This window comes from Nicotiana tomentosiformis, chromosome 9 (assembly GCF_000390325.3).
Source record: "Nicotiana tomentosiformis chromosome 9, ASM39032v3, whole genome shotgun sequence".
NCBI classification, from domain to species: domain Eukaryota; kingdom Viridiplantae; phylum Streptophyta; class Magnoliopsida; order Solanales; family Solanaceae; genus Nicotiana; species Nicotiana tomentosiformis.
In genome coordinates, this window is record NC_090820.1 from 4,077,726 (window position 1) to 4,097,655 (window position 19,930).

General features: G+C 36.5%; 1 long non-coding RNA gene across 1 annotated transcript; it reads right to left on the bottom strand.

Annotated features, from left to right (window-relative positions):
• Positions 1 to 11,112: 11,112 nt before the first annotated feature.
• Positions 11,113 to 17,289, bottom strand: LOC104096224 (uncharacterized). Its single transcript, XR_004507027.2, has 2 exons — positions 17,105 to 17,289; positions 11,113 to 16,849 (listed from the first exon to the last, which is right to left on the bottom strand). It is a non-coding gene; the product is annotated as an uncharacterized lncRNA (long non-coding RNA).
• Between the last annotated feature and the right edge of the window lie 2,641 nt (positions 17,290 to 19,930).

Below are 19,930 nucleotides of genomic sequence, written 5' to 3' on the forward strand. Positions count from 1 at the left end.
TTTTTCTTGTTTTCTCCTTCTCTCCTTCCTGGAACTATCGTCTGTCAAATATAATTTCTAAAACAATATGATTTGCTTTAAAAGGTTATATACGACTGATCTTTGTTATAAAATGAAGAGTTCCTTTTTTGAAATGAATAGTTAAATAACTAAATTCCTGATAAACGAAATAGTATCAGCTCTTCAGATGATATAGGCTAATATATGATTACGGAATAGTCTTCTTACTAAACTTTAAACTGTTCTAGGCAAAACTAATAATTAGCTCATGTTAGAGTGTATATATATGTAATCTCTGCTGTAAATATTGAATATGGCATTAATCCATTAGCAAAAGTGATTAACAATTCATACTTTCCTTCAGTTTCTCACTCTACCGGGCTAATTGCTCTTCCAGATTAAACTCCTATAATGTCTTCGGTATCAAGTAATTATTATATAATCGCTTATACATAAGATTACCATGTTCAAGATCCTGGTATATATATTATGGATAAAGATTATTTCTATACTCAATTTAATTAAAAATCTTAGGTTCGAACTCTATCTAAAGAACAAATGACATTGTATAGCCGCTGTAAACATAATAGCCGAAAAATGTATAAAATTTGTATATATATATATATATATATATATATATATATATATATATACATTATGTAGGTTATGTACAAATATTATACAAAATTTATACACTTTCGACTACCGGATATAAATAATTTCTGGCGCAGGCTAAAAGTGATAATACCCCAACTCTAAAAATGATAAACCTTTTTATAGAAACTGTTTCCTTGTACAATCAAACATCTCTATAATATCCTCATTTGTTCCGATAGTTTATGGCTGCTATAGTGAAGTGTTGCTATAGAAAACATATATTATAACATAATATAAAAATCGGTTCGAAGAAAAACTTGGCTTTTACATTGAATGACTATTATATAAAGATATTATAAAGAGGTCTAACTGTAGTAGAACCTATGCAATGCGAATTAGATTTAATTGGATTTCGTTTCAGATAACAAGTGGCTAAAGAAAAATACAATACAATACGGTACAATATCAAACAGTCGAAAGACTACAAGACAAGAGGTACATGTTGACCCAAGACTTGTTGCAAGTTGCAACAATAGGAACTACTAACAAAACAAAACACAAACTAAGAGAAATTAACTAGAGGAAAGTGAATAGAATTATATTAGGCTATTCATAACTTTCCCTTTATTCTCAAAACTAATCTCACACCAGCACAAGTACATAGTCTCTGAAGCCTAATTTTGTTCATGACATTTAGGACATTTGCTGCAAATCTGGTATTTACATGAGCAAATTTTACAAGCTTTGCCGAAGATTTTACAAGCAAATTTAACATTTGCACCTTTTCGTAACCAACACGGTATCTTATGGATGATTCCTGCACCCGTCTTCTGATCAGTAATGATGTTTGAATTCATTTCTGCATCAAATTAGGTTATGTAGAGTAATGTATTAGTTATAGATTAACCAATAAAGGAGGAAACTAACTTGTAACCATATTAATTCTCAGTGCTGCAAACATAAATAAATTAGGATGAACGTAGGTTCCTCCTCTAATAACTTAAGTTTTAAATAAAATGATCACACATTTGTCAAGACAGGTCGCTACTTCAACTTACTGGAGATATAAACCCTTGATAGAAGGGCGTGGAGGTCGAGAATTAGGGTAGAAGGTTAATACGTAGTCGTGCATCTCCCTTGTTTTTACCGGTAATATCAGCGTTAGTCTTGTATTTTCTTATTTCCAGTTTTTTTCTCACTACCTACTGGTTCTTTCGCTTCGATTATCTTATTATCTTGCTGGTATTACTATTATTTCTATTGCATTTTCATCCTTCCTTGAGTCGAGGGTCTATCAGAAATAGTCTCTCTATCTTATCAAGATATAGGGTAAGATTTACATAAATATTATTCTTTTCAGACCCCACTTGTGAAATACACTGAGTTTGTTATTATTGTTATTGATCACACAATTGGCAGAAACAAGGTTTCGAATGTTCAAGTCTTACCACCATCCAAAAATAAAGATATTTTCACGTGTTTGGCCCAGAAGAAAGAATCAATGCATGTTGGAGACATATAAATAATTAAGATGAAGTGTCCTTGCTCTGGCAATAGAATTTAAACTATTATAAAAAGTAATCACCAAAATTCAATAAAGATAAAAAGAAGTAACTTCTACGGTGTTGCGATATCCTTAGATTACTAAATATTATAGATGTAGAATGTCTTAGAAAGTTTCAAAATGCCCATTAAACTTTCAGCAAAATGTTAAATGATACTTATGTAAACATTTACTCCCTTCGTTTCAATCATGTGTTTTACTTTCCTTTTAAATCTGTTTCAGCAAAGAATGCCACCAACATTTAATAATTTTTTAATTCCGAAATTCCCATTTTTTTTTATTAATGAGACATCTTTATAAAATATTATGATATATTTAAGATCACAAAAGTCAAATGTTACATGAATGTTAAAGATTTATCACAAAAGTCAAATCTTTCAAATGCCTCTCTAGATAGGCCTTTTGTAAGTGGATCCGACACGTTATCTCTTGACTTTATGTAGTCAATTGTGATAACACCACTAGAGAGTAGTTGTCTAACGGTATTGTGTCTCCGTCGTATATGACGAGATTTTCCGTTATACATAACGCTCCCTGCCCTGCCTATTGCCGCTTGACTATCACAATGTATACAAATAGGTGCCAAAGGTTTGGGCCAAAATGAAATATCTTTCAAGAAATTCCGGAGCCATTCAGCTTCTTCACCGGCCTTATCTAAAGCTATGAATTCAGATTCCATTGTAGAATGGGCGATGCACGTTTGTTTGGATGATTTCCAAGACACCGCTCCACTCCCAATTGTGAAAACATATTCACTCGTGGATTTAACTTCAGATGATCCAGTGATCCAATTTGCATCACTATATCCCTCGATCAGGGAGGGATATTTTTTATAATGCAAAGCGTAATTTTGGATATGTTTGAGATACCCCAAAACTCGTTTCATTGCCATCCAATGTATGTGATTGGGATTACTTGTAAACCGACTCAGTTTACTAATAGCACATGCTATATCTGGTCATGTACAATTCATGATATACATCAAAATTCCCAATACTCTTGCATAATCCAGTTGTGAGTCACTTTCATCTTCATTCTTTTGAAGTGCATAACTCACGTCAATTGGAGTCTTGGCAATTTTGAAATCCAAATACTTGAACTTGTCAAGTACCTTTTCAATGTAGTGAGACTGTGATAATGCTAGACCTTGTGGAGTCTTGTGAATTCTGATTCCTAAGATCACATTAGCAACTCTTAAATTTTTTATATCGAATTTCCTAGCCAACATGCGCTTAGTAGCATTTATATCTGCCATATTTTTGCTCATTATCAATATGTCATCAACATATAAACAAACAATGACTTCATGACCTGGAGTGTTTTAATGTAAACACATTTGTCGCACTCGTTGATTTTAAACCCACTTGCCAAAATTATTTGGTCAAATTTGGCATGCCATTGTTTGGGTGCTTGTTTAAGTCCATAAAGCGACTTAACAAGTTTGTACACTTTCTTTTCTTTACCGGTTACCACAAAACTCTCAGGTTGTTCCATGTAAATCTCTTCCTCTAATTCTCCATTTAAGAAAGCTGTTTTAACATCCATTTGATGGATTTCAAGACCATACACGGTCGCTAGTACCACTAACACCCTAATAGATGTTATCCTCGTTACTGGCGAGTAAGTGTCAAAGTAATCAAGGCCTTCTTTTTGTCTATAACCTTTGACAACAAGTCTTGCCTTATACTTGTCAATAGTGCCACCAGCTTTCACTTTCCGTTTAAAAATCCATTTCGAACCTAAAGGCTTATTTCCCGGAGGAAGATCTACCAATTCCCATGTATGGTTATCCAAAATTGATTGAATCTCACTATTGACTGCCTCTTTCCAAAATGCTGAATCAGAAGATGACATAGCTGCTTTAAACGTTTGAGGCTCATTTTCAAGCAAGAATGTCACAAAATCTGGTCCAAAGGAAGTAGATGTTCTTTGATGTTTGCTATGCCTTGGATCTTCTATACTTTGAGTATTTTCCTTTGGTTCTTCCCGAGGTCGTTTAGGTCGTTCACTTAACGACTCACATTCAGTTTTATACGGATAGATGCTTTCAAAGAATTCAGCATTATCTGATTCCATTACCGTATTAACGTGAATTTCGGGATTATCGGATTTATGAACCAAAAACCGACCTGCTTTATTGTTTGTAGCATATCCAATGAAAATGCAATCAACAGTTTTTGGTCCGATTTTAACCCTTTTAGGTAAAGGAACTTGTACCTTTGCTAGACACCCCCACACTTTGAAATATTTCAAGTTGGGTTTTCTTCGCTTCCATTTTTCATATGGAATAGATTGCGTTTTGCTGTGGGGTACTCTGTTAAGTATTCGGTTAGCTGTAAGGATAGCTTCGCCCCTCAAACTCTACTGTAATCCGGAACCTATTAATAAAGAATTCATCATTTTCTTTAATGTCCAATTTTTCCTTTCTGCAATTCCATTGGATTGAGATGTGTAAGGTGTAGTAGTTTGATGGATAATTCCATATTCCCAACATATTTTTGCAAATGGAAATTCATATTCTCCACCCCTATTACTTCTAATCATTTTGATCTTTTTATTCAATTGATTCTCCACTTCATTCTTGCATTGCTCAAATGCTTCAATTGCTTCATCCTTACTATTAAGCAAATAAACATAACAATATCGAGTGCAGTCGTCAATAAAAGTAATAAAATACTTTTTTCCACCTCGAGATGGTGTCGACTTCATATCACAAATGTCAGTATGAATTAAGTCTAAAGGATTTGAATTCCTTTCAATATACTTATAAGGATGTTTTACAAACTTAGACTCAATACATATTTGACATTTTGATTTATTACACTCAACTTTAGGCAACACTTCTAAATTAATTAACTTTCGCAAGGTTTTGTAATTGACATGTCCTAAACGAATACGCCATAAATCATTTGACTCCAATAAATAAGAAGAAGCTGTAATTTTATTCATACTGTCAACAACCATTACATTTAGTTTGAAGAGGCCCTCTGTGAGGTAACCCTTTCCAACATATATTTCTTTCTTACTTACAACAACTTTATCAGAAACAAATACACATTTGAATCCATTCTTAACAAGCAAAGAAGTAGAAACTAAATTCTTCCTAATAGTAGAAACATGAAGAACATTGTTGAGCGTTAACACCTTTGCCGGAAGTCATCTTCAGGAATATCTTTCCATAACCTTCAATCTTGGCTGTTGCAGTATTTCCCATGGAAAGCTTTTCTTCGGGACCAGCAGTAGAGTAAGTCGCAAATGCTTCCTTGACAATAAGGTCATGAAAAATAAGTTGAAGCTCCTGAACTTGAGTTCCAACAGTTTTACTGTCTATCATTTTATAGTCTAGAAACTTGGCAACCACGAACTTTATTCATGACCATACCTTTAGCAATAAGGTCATGAAAAATAAGTTGAAGCTCCTGAACTTGGGTTCCAACAGTTTTACTGTCTATCATTTTATAGTCTAGAAACTTGGCAACCACGAACTTCTTCAAGCATGCATCTTCAGTCTTGTACTTCTTCTCAAGTGCGTCCCATAATTCTTTCGAAGTATTCATCGCACTGTATACATTGTACAAGTCATCCTCTAAAGCGCTTAAGATATAGCCTTTGCAAAGAAAATCTGCCTGTTTCCACGCCTCATCAATCATGAATTTTTCGTTGTTCGGCATGTCCGCAGCATGCACTAGAGGTTCTTCACTAGTGAATTTCTGCATACCAAGTGTGGTAAGCCAGAAGAACACCCTTTGCTGCCATCCTTTGAAGTTGGCTACGGAAATTTTTCCCGATTTCTCTGCCGGTGGAACAGCAGTCCGGCTTGACGAGGCTATCGTCGTTGCCGCAATAGTCGCAGAAGAATTTCCGTTTTCAATTGCCATTTCTCACTATAAACAACAGAAGAGTTCAATTAATGGCAAAATCAGAACAGTAAATAATACTGTTATTAACAAAAACAATATGTATAATAAATAAAACCGAAGTTTTTATATACTGTTTCACAGAAAAACGATGAAATTTTTATGTTCTTCAAATCGTTTTATGAATTTCAATACTCTGATGAAGGTTTTTATATCTTCAAATCAGAATAGTAAAATTCAGAAGGAGTAGAAAATCATACAGGTTTTAATCTTCACAAACAAAATACAGCATATAATAAATCAATTTCCTTAAGAATGTTATAATTATGTAGTTCTGTAATAAACAATTAAACTTTCTGAAAAAAATAAAATAGAAAGTTAGTAATACTTGTTTAAGGAAATAGATTCTGAAAAAAAAACAGTATGGGAATAAATCGAGCCCACTGAATATACAGTGTGTCATTAAGAAAATTATTCCCCTAAAGTACCCGAGGTGCTGGAATATATCCTCCCATGATAGAACGATTTAACTCACAGGAGTGTTGGTACCAAAACGTCGGTGAACAGCGAGCCACTCGAAGGCTGTAAAACACACTGGAATTTTTTGTGCAGAAGAAGGAGAAGAAGAAGAAGCTCATAAAATTTCGTAAGGAAAGATTCTGGGATTCAAACTCTATTTATAGAGTTGCTGGCATTGTTTCTGGAAAGGTTTGCAACCTTTCAGAAATAGCCATGGCTGTTGGAACAGGGTCGTTTGAAATATTACGGGAAAATGTATTTAAAATAATCCGGAAAAGAAACGGGCCTGACCGAACCGGGTCGCGGGTCATGGGTTATTCCGGATTGAATTGTTCGTTAATTATTTAATTAACTAATTAAATAATTGAAAGAAATTTTGTCCAAAATGATTAATCAATCAATCGTTGACCGAATCCGAAGCCGAAACCGAGCGAGGGACGACGACGACGATGGCGCGAGGCTTGCCTTCTTCTTAACTCTTTAAGAGCTAGAAGAAGAGCAATTATATATATACTCATCAAAAACCTTTTCTTCCTCCGATATGGGACAATGTCCCTTTGCCAAGGGAAACTCAAATATTTTATTTTCCCTCCATTTCTCATTCAACCTCTTTAAGCTACACAAGCTTAAAATCCCAACATATATGTGCCTCATTTTACACTACAAATTTAATTTTTTTTCTTAAACATCATGACCAGTCAAATAAGTTCATATAAATTGAAGCGGAAGGAGTATAATCTAAAGGTCCAACTTTAGACACAACAATACCCATAAAGGCCGAAATTACAGGTACAATAGTTAGCACAATATAGGGATATTATAACTTTTAACTATTTACATTTGATAGCCGAAAAAGTATATAAAATTTGTATAATTTTTGTATATAACATATATAATGTATATATATAAAAAAACATATATAGATTTTCTGTCACGACCCGAAATTTCCACCTTCGGGACTGTGGTGGCGCATAACATTTCACTCGCTAGGCAAGCCAGCGTTAGAGTAAATTGTATGCCATTTTTAAAAATTCAAGTAATTAAAACTCATTTAAACTCAAATAAAACTAGAATGATCTGTGAAAAGGTAAAATAACCAAAAATATCTAAGTACAATCCTAGAACTAGAGTCACAAGTCTAGAAGTTCTACAAACAGAGTTTGAAATAAATACAACTATTTCGAGTGAAATGAACAGTAAATGGGGAAAGAGGAAGGGGACTTTAAGGTCTGCGAACGCCAGCAAATCTACCTCGAGTCTCCAAATGTGATAATCCGAGCTGATATGTCTCACGTATAGCTGGGACCAGTATCAAAATCTGCACAAGAAGTGCAGAGTATAGTATGAGTACAACCGACCCAATGTACTCCGTAAGTGCCGAGCCTAACCCCGACGAAGTAGTGACGAGGCTATGACAGGACACTCACGTAATTTAACCTGTACAAATGTAGATATATGTGCAATATAGTAACAAATAAAGATTTAATATGTAGGATTGGGAGGGGACATGCGAGAGGGGGAACAAGATACGATAACTACAACCTGAATGACTACATAAGACATGCAAATACATCGTCAACCAATGAAAACGGATAAACATAATGAATAAATATGACAAGGCATCACCTTTCGTTCTTTTACTCTCTTCCTCACTGTGTATTAATCAATAAATGAAGCAATAAATGATAAATTTGAACATGTTTTAATTTAGCAATAAAACATGACTTCTATCTTTTGTTAGACCAATATATTGTTATTTATGCAGTCTATTTGGATTCCTGTTAGAGGAGTACAGAAGGAGTTGGATGATGCAAAGTTGAGATTTGCAGCTGCCGATGTTTTTGGTTTTTTCTTTTTGCTTACTAGGTTCACCTCAGTAACAGTTTATTTGGATGAAGTGCACCTTCGGCAACTTGCATTTGAGTGACATTGTTTGTTCTTTATATTTAATTGCGATTTGAACAGTTAAGAAGTTGAAAGGGAAGTTTAACATAATTCAATTGAAAACCCATTGACAAGATTTCATACGTTTACTAGTTCATGCCAGACCATTTAGACATCATCGGCTTAATTAAACTTTATAATTTAAATAAATCACACATTGTATAGAAGAGGCTAATATTTTTATTTTGCGCTTTATCCTGCTTAACTAGCACCTTTAATTTTTTATTTTCCTCCTGTTGCAATAATAATAAAAGTTCGTCCTTCCTGGTCTGGCATGAACTAGTAAACGTATGAAAGTAAAAACACAATTTTTGTATTTTGCATCCATTCTATTTTGATTACTATCTCATCCTCAATTGTAATTAGGATATTTTTTTGTCGTAGTTTGACTCAGCACAAAATTTAAAAAAAAACGGGAGTCTTCTGAAATGCGTGCTTTTAAATATGTTATAACAATTGTGTGAGTATAAAACTTTTGAAACTTGTGACCTTAAACATATCATAACATTTGTATGACTATAAAAATAATTTTACTAAGCAAATATATAAATGTGTCATTCTTTTTGGAATTCACATTAATATACTGGAAGAAGACTAAACAAGTACTCTACTGGGTTCACTTTGCTGTACTTTTGCAGGGAGACCATGTCACGTTCTTAAATTATCATGCCATGGTAAGTCCTAATTCAGCTTCCCAAGGCAGGTTTTAGATGATAATTGTTAATAGTGTTTTGTGACCTATCTATTATTTGGATTTTGAGGTTCCCCTCATAAAAGTATTTGAAGTTAGAGAAAAACTGAAAAGGATTACACAACGGTTGGGAATAGGATTGAAATCTTGCGAAGGGGATATGTGTCAACACCTCCTTTTTCCCAAAGGCAGGTATTAGGGGATAAGAGAGTTTTTCCAATTAAAGTGACAATATTCGAAATGGGATTATTTATTAAATCAGAGTCGCCACTTGGGATAATTTATGGTGTCCCAAGTCACCGGTTTATTTTAAATCCCAAATCGAGGAAATTTGACTCTATTTATGGTCCGCGAACACAGAAGACCGGATAAGGAATTCTGTTAACCCGGGAGAAGGTGTGAGGCACTCCCGAATTCCGTGATTTTAGCACGGTCGCTCAACTATCAATAATCGGCCTAATTATCTGATTTAATACATGTTTAAAGCCTATTGTGCATTTTTACTTTTTAACCGCTTTTAATTATTTATGGAATTATTTTTGGAACAAGTCACGATGTCGTACACTTGTCATTTTGGTATTCATCGCAAACCGCGCCACTTGAAATGCACCCGCAATTTATAGCATGTTAAATTTTATTATTATTTGAAGTTATGGTCGAGTCGCGTGAAACGCGCACTCGAATTGGGGATTACGTATCATGACTATGCCATAGGAACCATACCCATAGTCACGATGCTCTATTATTAATCGCGCCTAAAACAAGTTACGATGTTCAAAATTGCTTAATCTTAGAGTCTGGGATTATAAGGAATTTTTACTTTTGGTAGGCAAGAGCATGTAAAGTTCAAGTTAAAATTGCTGGCTCATACAGACGAGTCCATAAATATTCACAGACAGCATCTCTTCATTTGTTTCACAATTTGACATTAGCTACAGTTTCCATCCAGAAAAGGATCAAATGCCTTTTTTACTAATTAAAGATGACTATTGCACATTTGTTGGAGTAATTTCTCAATCAACATCAGCTAACACAAGAGAAAACCTCTAAAACGGAATATAAACATACACCATCTTAATTAATAACCCAAGTCTAACAACACGAAATCAGGCTACCGGAATCAAACTCATAAAACACTTGAGTTACCGGTTCATACTATAAGAAATCAATCCAATTGGTGTCCAGATCAATTCTCCACCTGTTTTCGCCCAATTCTCATCTTCTGAAACCACATTACTCAATGGAAAAACAAACAGATTTTAAAATCATTTTTTCTGACATAACAAGTGTAGTAAACTTGAATTGCAATTCAACTATGTTTCAATACAGTAACCAAACAAGAGGTATCATGGTGAATATTAACCAATTTGGCAGATTTGAAACAACACAAAGTATGAACAGGTTTGCATTATTCTCATTCAAATAAATCAAAGGTTTATATCATTCGGTTAAAAGCGATACTTGGCCACACAAACAAATGAGAGAAATGAATCTCTAACTTTGAAGGAGAAGCAGTAACTAGAATTAGGAGCTCAGCTCTTAGCCAAACAAAGCAAAAGGAACAATTTCCAGTACGGAATTACAACAAACAACCAATTATTCGAGATTCAACAGCCTTTTATAGATCCAGGGAAGAGTTCAAAAATTCAGCAATCAATTACTCCCCAAATCCTCTCCGAAATCTCAGTTTTCTTTTGGTTTTCGAGCCTTTGTGATTTTCAGGACTTCATTTGGATTTTTCCAGTTAAATAAACAACATAAACATGTCGATAAGAGAAGACAAAATCTACGGCATGACTGTTGAAAATAAACTCATCCATTCAAAATTCAAAATAAAATATTTAAAACATCGTCATATACGCCAAGATATAGAAATAAGAGAAATTAAGCAAATAATACCAATATTCATGACACAGAATCTGTAGAACGGAAGAAGAATAGAGTTTAAAAATATGACCTCTTAAATGAACAGCAACTTCAATAGATTATCGTGGTAAGCAGAATTACAATGAAGAAAATGACGTCCAAACAAGAACTTCAGCAAAACCTTCTCGAGCAGCAGCGAACTCAACCACTTTCCAATCGAACTCCAGTTTTCAACTCAAAATCCAGATTGGAAAAGAAGGGACGGAATATGTTTTTTTTTCGAATTTTCAGACAGTAATTAAAATAAAATGGAACAGACGAACACTGAACATGCTTCTTTCTTTTTTTTTTTTGTATTTTTTTTGTTCTGAAACTAAACCAGAAAATCAAAAAAAATGGAGATGAACCACTGAAAAGAAAAAGAATGTTTTTTAGAACCCTAGCTTTCCTTTGCGATTTTTTTTCTCTGAAATTTTTGTTCCAAAAAAATGACCTCTCTCAGAAATCTCTTAACCTCCCTATATATACCCGAAATTTTCATACCTTTTTTCTTTCTTCAAGTCATGCCCAAAATTCCTCTTTCCATCAGAAAAATCCGCAAGAATCCGATTCTCTTTCTTGTGAACCAAATCGGACAAATGGAGGTCTAGGATCTTGAATCTCTCAGATCCTACGACCACCATTTATCCGAGATTGTTCTCAATACCAAAAGCGCGTGAATCCTTAGGGAGAGAAGAATCTTTCTGTCAGAGGTCGTTACGGGACGGGTGACATGGAGGAGGGAGGGTGAAGGAATCACGTGCGTGAGTTGGAGGGAGAGTGAACTCGCTTGAGTTCAAGCGAGTTCGGTCGACGGAGGGAGAGAAAAGGGGGTGGGCGCCGCTTGGTTAGGAATTAGGTTTAGGGTTGTGGGGGAGGGGAAACGCATAATAGGCTTTTTATATGGGGGGGTGAGAGTGGACTGTGTCCGTTGGATGGCGATGGATTGAATGGTCGAGATCGATCCATCCAAAACGACGTCGTTCGCACTTAGTTGTGAGACAGGACTGGGTGAGGGGTTGGGCTTGGCGGAATTCAGGTGAGTGTTTGGGCCAAATTGTTTTGGCCCAGATTTAAACCCAAACAGAATTTCCTTCTCTTTTTCTTTTTCCTTGATTTTAAATAAAATTAATTAATCAAAAACCTAAATTAAGTATTAAATCAATCTAATTTGTAGGAATAAACCTAGTTATCTATTTTACCATTAATTAATTTAGACTAATGAAGGAAGAATTACTTAATTTACGATTAAATGCTAAAAATACAAAAATGACCCATATTTTGTGATTTTCTATTTAATAATGCAATTAACTTATGTAATTAAATCCTAAATGCAACTAGACCTAAAATGTTATGCACGAAATACTTTAGACATTTTGGTGTTTTTCTTATGATTTTAGCATGTTAAATATGCAACTAAATGCAAGCAGCTTTTAACCAAAATTCCTACAAATTCTATAAAACTAAAAACAATTAAGAAAAATCTATATGTGAATTTCTATAGGAATATTTTAGTCGGGCAAAAATCACGTGCTCACAGCTGCCCCTCTTTGCTTGGAAACACGGAGAGTTTTCGGGCAAAGATACATTGAGCAAATACGAGCGATTTTTGACCGTTTGTATACTCCATGGAAGCGTTTTGAAATCGTTTGACCGAACCTTGCTTCCGAGGTTGCCTACATATCCTCGGCTATGGAGGAATCAGGTCAGTGTAGTTCTGGAAGTTTTGGTAGCTGGAACTACCGAGAAGCTGTGATTTCACTGTTGTTGCTGCTGCTGCTCTTTCTTGCTGAGCTCCCTATTACACCAAAGTCAAAATGAAAAAGAAACTAACTAAGCCTATCAGCTACGAGTTACAAGATTCCTATCTATGAGTCTTCTGAAGCTTGATCTTGAGTCTTGAATGGTTCTTCATGCGGACTTTTGACTTGAACCTTGATGCTTGCTAACTGCAGGTGCTAGTTCTTTCTCCTTCTTTTTTTCTTTTTTTTCTTCTTCTTTTTTTTTCTTTTATTCTGGATTGAGACTTCTTCCTTTGCTCATCTCAGACTGTCAGCTTGCATTCTTGAGGCGAGCTTCTGCTACTTCTAACTTGAATTAAATCCTTAAACGACTTCCCTCATTCTCCAGGTGGGCGCCTGATGACTTAAAACTCAAAATAAATTCCCTCATTCTCCAGGTGGGCGCCTGCTGACTTAAAAACTTGAAATAAATTCCCTCGTTTTCTAGGTGGGCGCCTGCTGACTTAAAACTTGAAATTAATTCCCTCGTTATCTAGGTGGGCGCCTGTGTTGACATAAAACTTGAAATGAATTCCCTCGTTTTCCAGGTGGGCGCCTGATGACTTAAAACTGAAATGAATTCCCTCGTTTTCCAGGTGGGTGCTTGATGTTGACTTAAACTTGAAATGAATTCCCTCATTTTCTAGGTGGGCGCCTGATTACTTAAAACTGAAATGAATTTCCTCATTTTCCAGGTGGGTGCCTGATGACTTAAAACTTTAAATAAATTCCCTCGTTCTCCAGGTGGGCGCCTGATGTTTTAAAACTTTAAATAAATTCCCTCGTTCTCCAGGTGGGCGCCTGATGTTGACTTAAAACTTGAAATGATTCCCTCGTTTTCCAGGTGGGCGCCTGATTACTTAAAACTGAAATGAATTTTCTCGTTTTCCAGGTGGGTGCCTGATGACTTAAAACTTTAAATAAATTCCCTCGTTCTCCAGGTGGGCGCCTGATGTTTTAAAACTTTAAATAAATTCCCTCGTTCTCCAGGTGGGCGCCTGATGTTGGCTTAAAACTTGAAATGAATTCCCTCGTTTTCCAGGTGGGCGCCTGATTACTTAAAACTGAAATGAATTCCCTCGTTTTCCAGGTGGGCGCCTGATTACTTAAAACTGAAATGAATTCCCTCATTCTCCAGGTGGGCGCCTGATGACTTAGAACTTTAAATAAATTCCCTCGTTCTCCAGGTGGGCGCCTGCAATCATGACAACACAGACAAAACAGAGAAACTTTTCTGCCCCAGTTTGTACCAGGGACATTCATTGATTGTTAGTTGCATCCCATTATCCAGGAGGGTCCTGAAACATAAAATTAGATCCCATTATCCAGGAGGGCCTTGAAAACTTAAGACTGAACTTATCTGGAGCATACCTTCCTCATGGGGGATTCCTAGCAAAGCAAACAAGATTTCTTTCCCCTGCTTAAAACAAAGAAAATTTTGTCAGTTTGAAACTGTGGCGGTTAGTTTGTGGCATCCCTGCTGAAGGTGTCTGCTTCTGCCACTATCCTGCTTCATTCTGATTAGCTGCTTCGGGCTACGAAGAATTGCTTGACCTTTCAATCGGACCTCGAACACAAAACCTCTGAATAACTTGAATCACTTACACTCAACTCGTCGTATGACACTTTCATTCTGACAACTGTGGAACCTTTGCATTTCCTACAAATTCACGAATCACTTGACCACCTGAACTTCACTTACCATCGCATTGCTCATTTTAAACCATGTCACTTGGAATGTGCCTGGCCAAATTTCGCTTGGTGCAAATAAAAAGCCGGTAATGAGCTTTGGAGTCCTTTCTTGCTTGCTTCATAAAAAACTAATTTGACAGAGACTTAGAAAAATAGACTCAAAAGAAACGAAGCGAAGTGACTTCGAGAATTAGGAATAAAAAATAAAAAAAGAAAAACTGAGATGACTATTTGAAGAAAATTTGAAAAGAGACTTATCTGAATGAATCAGCTGGCTATAATGATCATGACACGCATTTCGGATTGATCAGCCTAATCCATCCAACTAATCACATTTCTGTTCTGTAAATTGGGCTGAATGCCATGTTTGGGCCTTGCGCCAGTGCTGTTTGGAACCTTAGGGGCTTTTCTTACTATCCTCTCATTGTTTTCGATTGAAAACCTATACTCAGTCATGTTTATACTTGTTTACCGCATAACTCAATTTTATGACTCTGTTTTGATGCATATACATATTTTGGGCCGAATGCCCTGTTTGACTTAAATGCCCGAGTGGCTTGAGAGGTTTATAACTGAGTGCGGCTGAGGGCCTGATTGTGAGGATGAGTGTGGATCGGGGCTACCCGCCTGCATCATACTTTATTATTATAGCATGTGAGTTGTCGATGCAACACGTGAGTTATCCGTGCAAATTATAGCGCTTGGGCTGAAGGAGCCCCTGCGGAGTCTGTACACACCTCCAGTGAGCGCAGGTACCTACTGAGTGCGAGTGTCGGGTGCTGAGTGACTGGGAGGCATGAGTGATTGTGAGGTATACCCGAGTGGCAAGAGTGATTGTGAGGTATGCCCGAGTGGCACGAGTGACTGTGAGGTTTGCCCGAGGGGCTGTATATGAGTGATGTTTTGCCTGAGGGGCTGTTTATGATTTCATCATTTTTGCTCACCTTTGCATTGAGCCTTTGTTTGAAAAACTGTTGGAAAAATATCTTTAAATGATTTTTACTGGAACCGGGTTTAAACGAGATGATTTGATTCAAACACTGATTTTTAACTCATGTTGTACTTTACTGAAATTTCATGATATGAATGCTATATACTTTAGTGCTCGTCACTACTGCTCAGTCTTTATTTATTGTTGTTACTTACTGAGTTGGCGTACTCACGTTACTCCCTGCACCTTGTGTGCAGATTCGGGTGTAGCTGGGCACGGTAGCGGTTATTGAGTGTTATGGTTGCAAATTTTCTTGGATATAGCAAGGTAGCTGTTTGGCAATCGCAGCCCCTGCTCTTCTCCCTCTTATCTTCCTCTAGTTGCATTTAGTTATTTGTCAGGCTGAGTTAGCCTTAATATTGTTAGACAGTTTGTAGTAGATGCTCATGACTAGTGACACCCCGATGTCGGGCTTTTTTTTCCGCACTTTTACTTTGATTGGTACTCCTTTACGAAGGTTTTTATGTTAAATAATATTGAAATTATCTTTGAAATGAAAATATCGGTTTATTTTGGAAATGAGTCGGCTTGCATAGTTCCACGATAGGCGCCATCACGACAGGGGTTAGTTTGGGTTGTGACATTACAGGTACAATAGTTAGCACAATATTGGGATATTATAACTTTTAACTATTTACCTAGTATTGTTTCTTCCTTTTTATCCTAAAGTAATAAGGGACAATATGCAAATGTTAGTACAAGATCCGTTTCGAGTAGAAACTGTGTTCGTGCGGGACATGAACATGCAGTTACGAAATAAGTTCAGCCATGCTTTCGCTGATCAAAGCAAAAAAAAAAAAAAGATGTTCAGCGTCGATGCACGCAGGTACATATACGAAGGAAAGATGGCGACAATAAAGAACCAATTCCTAACCAAACCATGCAATAATAGGATGCAACAATTTGGAATATTCACTATTTGTTAACTATTTATTCAACTCAACAAGTATAGCCTCTTCTTAGCTCTCGGGTTTTGGTTCAGTGGTAAGGACAAAACACGTGACGTGTAAGCAAGGCACATGTCTCACGGTTCAAAAACTACCGCAAACAAAACCTGGTATTTTAGTTGGGAGAGAGGCAGTGGGGCGAGCCTAAACTCCCCGGAGTTTGAAGCCCACATGGAAAGCCCTCAAAAATTCGCATAAAAATAAAGAAATGTAGCACCTTTCTTTAGAGAGTATAGCAAAGGTGAAGTAATAATACATTGAAACCTATGATATAAAAATACCTGAACAGCACAGATGAAGGATGAATATGAACTTCTTGAGACGTTCTGACAGTCATGTACATCCCATTGTGACTGAATGGCTGTTTCAAAGACGAATAGCAGATGTTATCAAATAGGCTCAGATCAGAAAATATGAGGCAGAAACACAATAAAAATGGAAAGACAAATAGATGTAGTGGGAAAACAATCAACGATATTATGAGGGGCACCTCAAAATCCAAATAAATAGATAGGTCACAAAACACTATTAACAAATATTTATAAAAAAAGAAAGAAAAGGGAGAGAACATTCAAATGCATCAAAATCCTGGGTTGAAAGCTGGACTCGGACTTACCAATACCATGGCATGATAATTTAAAAAATTCTTGTGACACCACTGCGAAGATTTATTAGACTAAATGAATCCTTTATACACATTTAAGAACGTGACATGGTCTCCCTGCAAAAGTACAGCAAAGTGAACCGAGGGAGTACTTGTTTAGTCTTCTTCTACTAAATTCATGTGAATTCCAAACAGAATTTTACATTTATATATTCCCGTAATAGAAATGTTTTATAGCCATACAAATATTATGACATATTTAATTAAGGCCATGAGTTTCAAAAGCATTATACTCACACAAATATTATGGCATATTTAAGACTACACATTTCAGAAGTCTCATGTTCTTTCTAAATTTTGTGTTGAGTCAAACTATGACCGTAACGACTCGACCGGTCGTTTTGAGCCCCGGCGCGTCATTCGGCGGTTCGAAGCCTTGCGTAGCTTCACTTTAGATATTATAACTTGTATGCGTGGTCGGAATTGAATTTCGGAAAGTTTGGAGTTGATTTGGAAAGAAAATTCTAAATTTTTAAGCTTTAAGTTAGAAGAGTTTGACCAAACTTTGACTTTTGAGTGAACGATCTCGGAATCGGGATTTGAAGGTTCTAACAGGTTCGTATGATAATTTTGGACTTGGGTGTATTTTCGGATCGAGTTTTGGATGACTCGAGAGCGTTTCGGCGCCCATTGTGGAAGTTGGCATTTTGGAAAAATTTCATAAATCTGGGTTGAGGTGCAATTCAATGTTATTGATGTCCGTTTGGGATTCTGAGTCTGAGAATAGCTCCGTATGATGATTCTGATATTGGGAGCGCGTCCGAAAGTGAATTGGGTGGTCCGTAGGTCATTTTGGGGTCATTTTGCGGAAGTTAGAAATTTGGATAATTTTTGAGAAGTTTGACCTGGGAGTGAACTTTTTGATATCAGGGTCGGATTCTGATTCCGAAAGTTGGACTAGGTCTGTAATGTCGAACGTGACTTGTGTGCAAAATTTGAGGACAATCAGACGTGATTTGATAGGTTTCTGCATCGATTGTAGAAGTTTGAAGTTTCAAAGTTCATTAAGTTTGAATTGGGGTACGATTCATGATTTCGATGTCATTTGATGGGATTTAAGGTCTCGAGCAAGTTTGTATTATGTTATGGGACTGGCTGGTATGATTGGATGGGGTCTCGGGTGTGTTTCGGGGTGATTTCGGACCAAATTGGGTTGTTTTGGAACTGCTGATATCTGGCATCTGGTTTCCTTCCACGCGAACGCGAAGAGAGTCCCCCGTTCGCGAAGAGGAGTATTGAGGCCGCTGGGCTTTGGTCTTCGCGAACGCGAGGTGTAGGTCGCGAACGTGGAGGGATAGATTGAGGAACTACGCGAACGCATAGGGGCAATCGCGAACGCGTAGAAGAAAGGAGGAGACGGGCCTAAGGCCATTTGGCCTACGCGAACGTGATGGCTTGAACGCGAACGCGATGCCTTGTATGGACACTCTTTCGCGAACGTGACACTGGTCACGTGAACGCGAAGAAGAAATTTTGGGCAGTGGCTTTTTGGCCTTCGCGAACGCGAGACCTTGGTTGCGAACGCGAAAGAGGAGTGACGGTACTGGGCAGAACGTTTTAAAACAGAGGTTGAGTTTATTTCACCCATTTTTCACGGTTTGGGCGATTTCATCATCCAATATGAGGTAAGTTATTCCTACTAGTTGTGAGTTACATACAAGGTTTATACATGAATTTAGGCATGAAAATTTGTAGAAATTTGGGATTTTGAAGAAAAATGTAGAAATTGGTATTTTTGGAATTTAACCACGAATTTGGGCAAGAAATTGAGAACAAATTATATATTTGAGTTCGTAATATTATGGGTAATGTTTATCTTTGAAAATTTTAGGAATCCGGGCACGTGGGCCCGAGGGTGATTTTACCGATTTTTCGAGTGGAGTTAGAAATTATAGCGAATTGAATTATAACGAGTATTAGAGTAAATATTTATGGATTTGCATATTTATTGACTAGTTTTGGAGCGTTGGGCATCGGTTTGAGTTATTGAAAAAGCTTTGGAGCCGGTTATGGAACTTCGGAGCAATGTAAGTTTCCTTTCTAACCTTGTAAGAGGGAAATTACCCCATAGGTGAAATAAATTAAGGTGTGATCCTATTTGTGGGGGCTACGTACACACGAGGTGACGATAGTCCGTGCGTAACTACTAATATGCTTACGTTCGGGTAGTCTAGGACCCAAAAGCATGCCTTACTTGTAATATTTGCAATTTTGTTGTAAATTTGAAGTTCTTAAATCATATCAAACCTTGTAAATAAATTTCTAAAAGGCTAGACATTGTTCTCTTGACTTTTAAAAGAGAGATTTGCCTTTTCTTGGATAATTGCCCTTGATGTATTCTTGATCGATTGTTTGAATGTGTTATGTTTTGTGGAACGGGCCGAACGCCTCGGCAGATTAAAAAATTGAATCTATGGTTCGCGTCATTCGACCATCTGGCGGTGCACAGTTTAAATATTATATTGGATCGAGCCGTACGACCTCGACATGATTTGCGCATGACTTAAATGATTGTTTTGAAATCATTGATAAATGATATGGCCTCATTGGCCGGAGATATAATTGTTAAAAGATGAAAATAAATTGGAAAATCCCCTATTAATAAAAAAATTATTTATGTGCCTCATGTTGTTGAGTTTACGGTTGCCATATAAAATCCATAATTTACCATATTGTCGGTATATTATTATTGGACCACTAGTAAGTGTCAGAGTCGACCTCTCGTCACTATTTCTTTGAGGTTAGATTGGATACTTACTGGGTACACGTTGATTTACG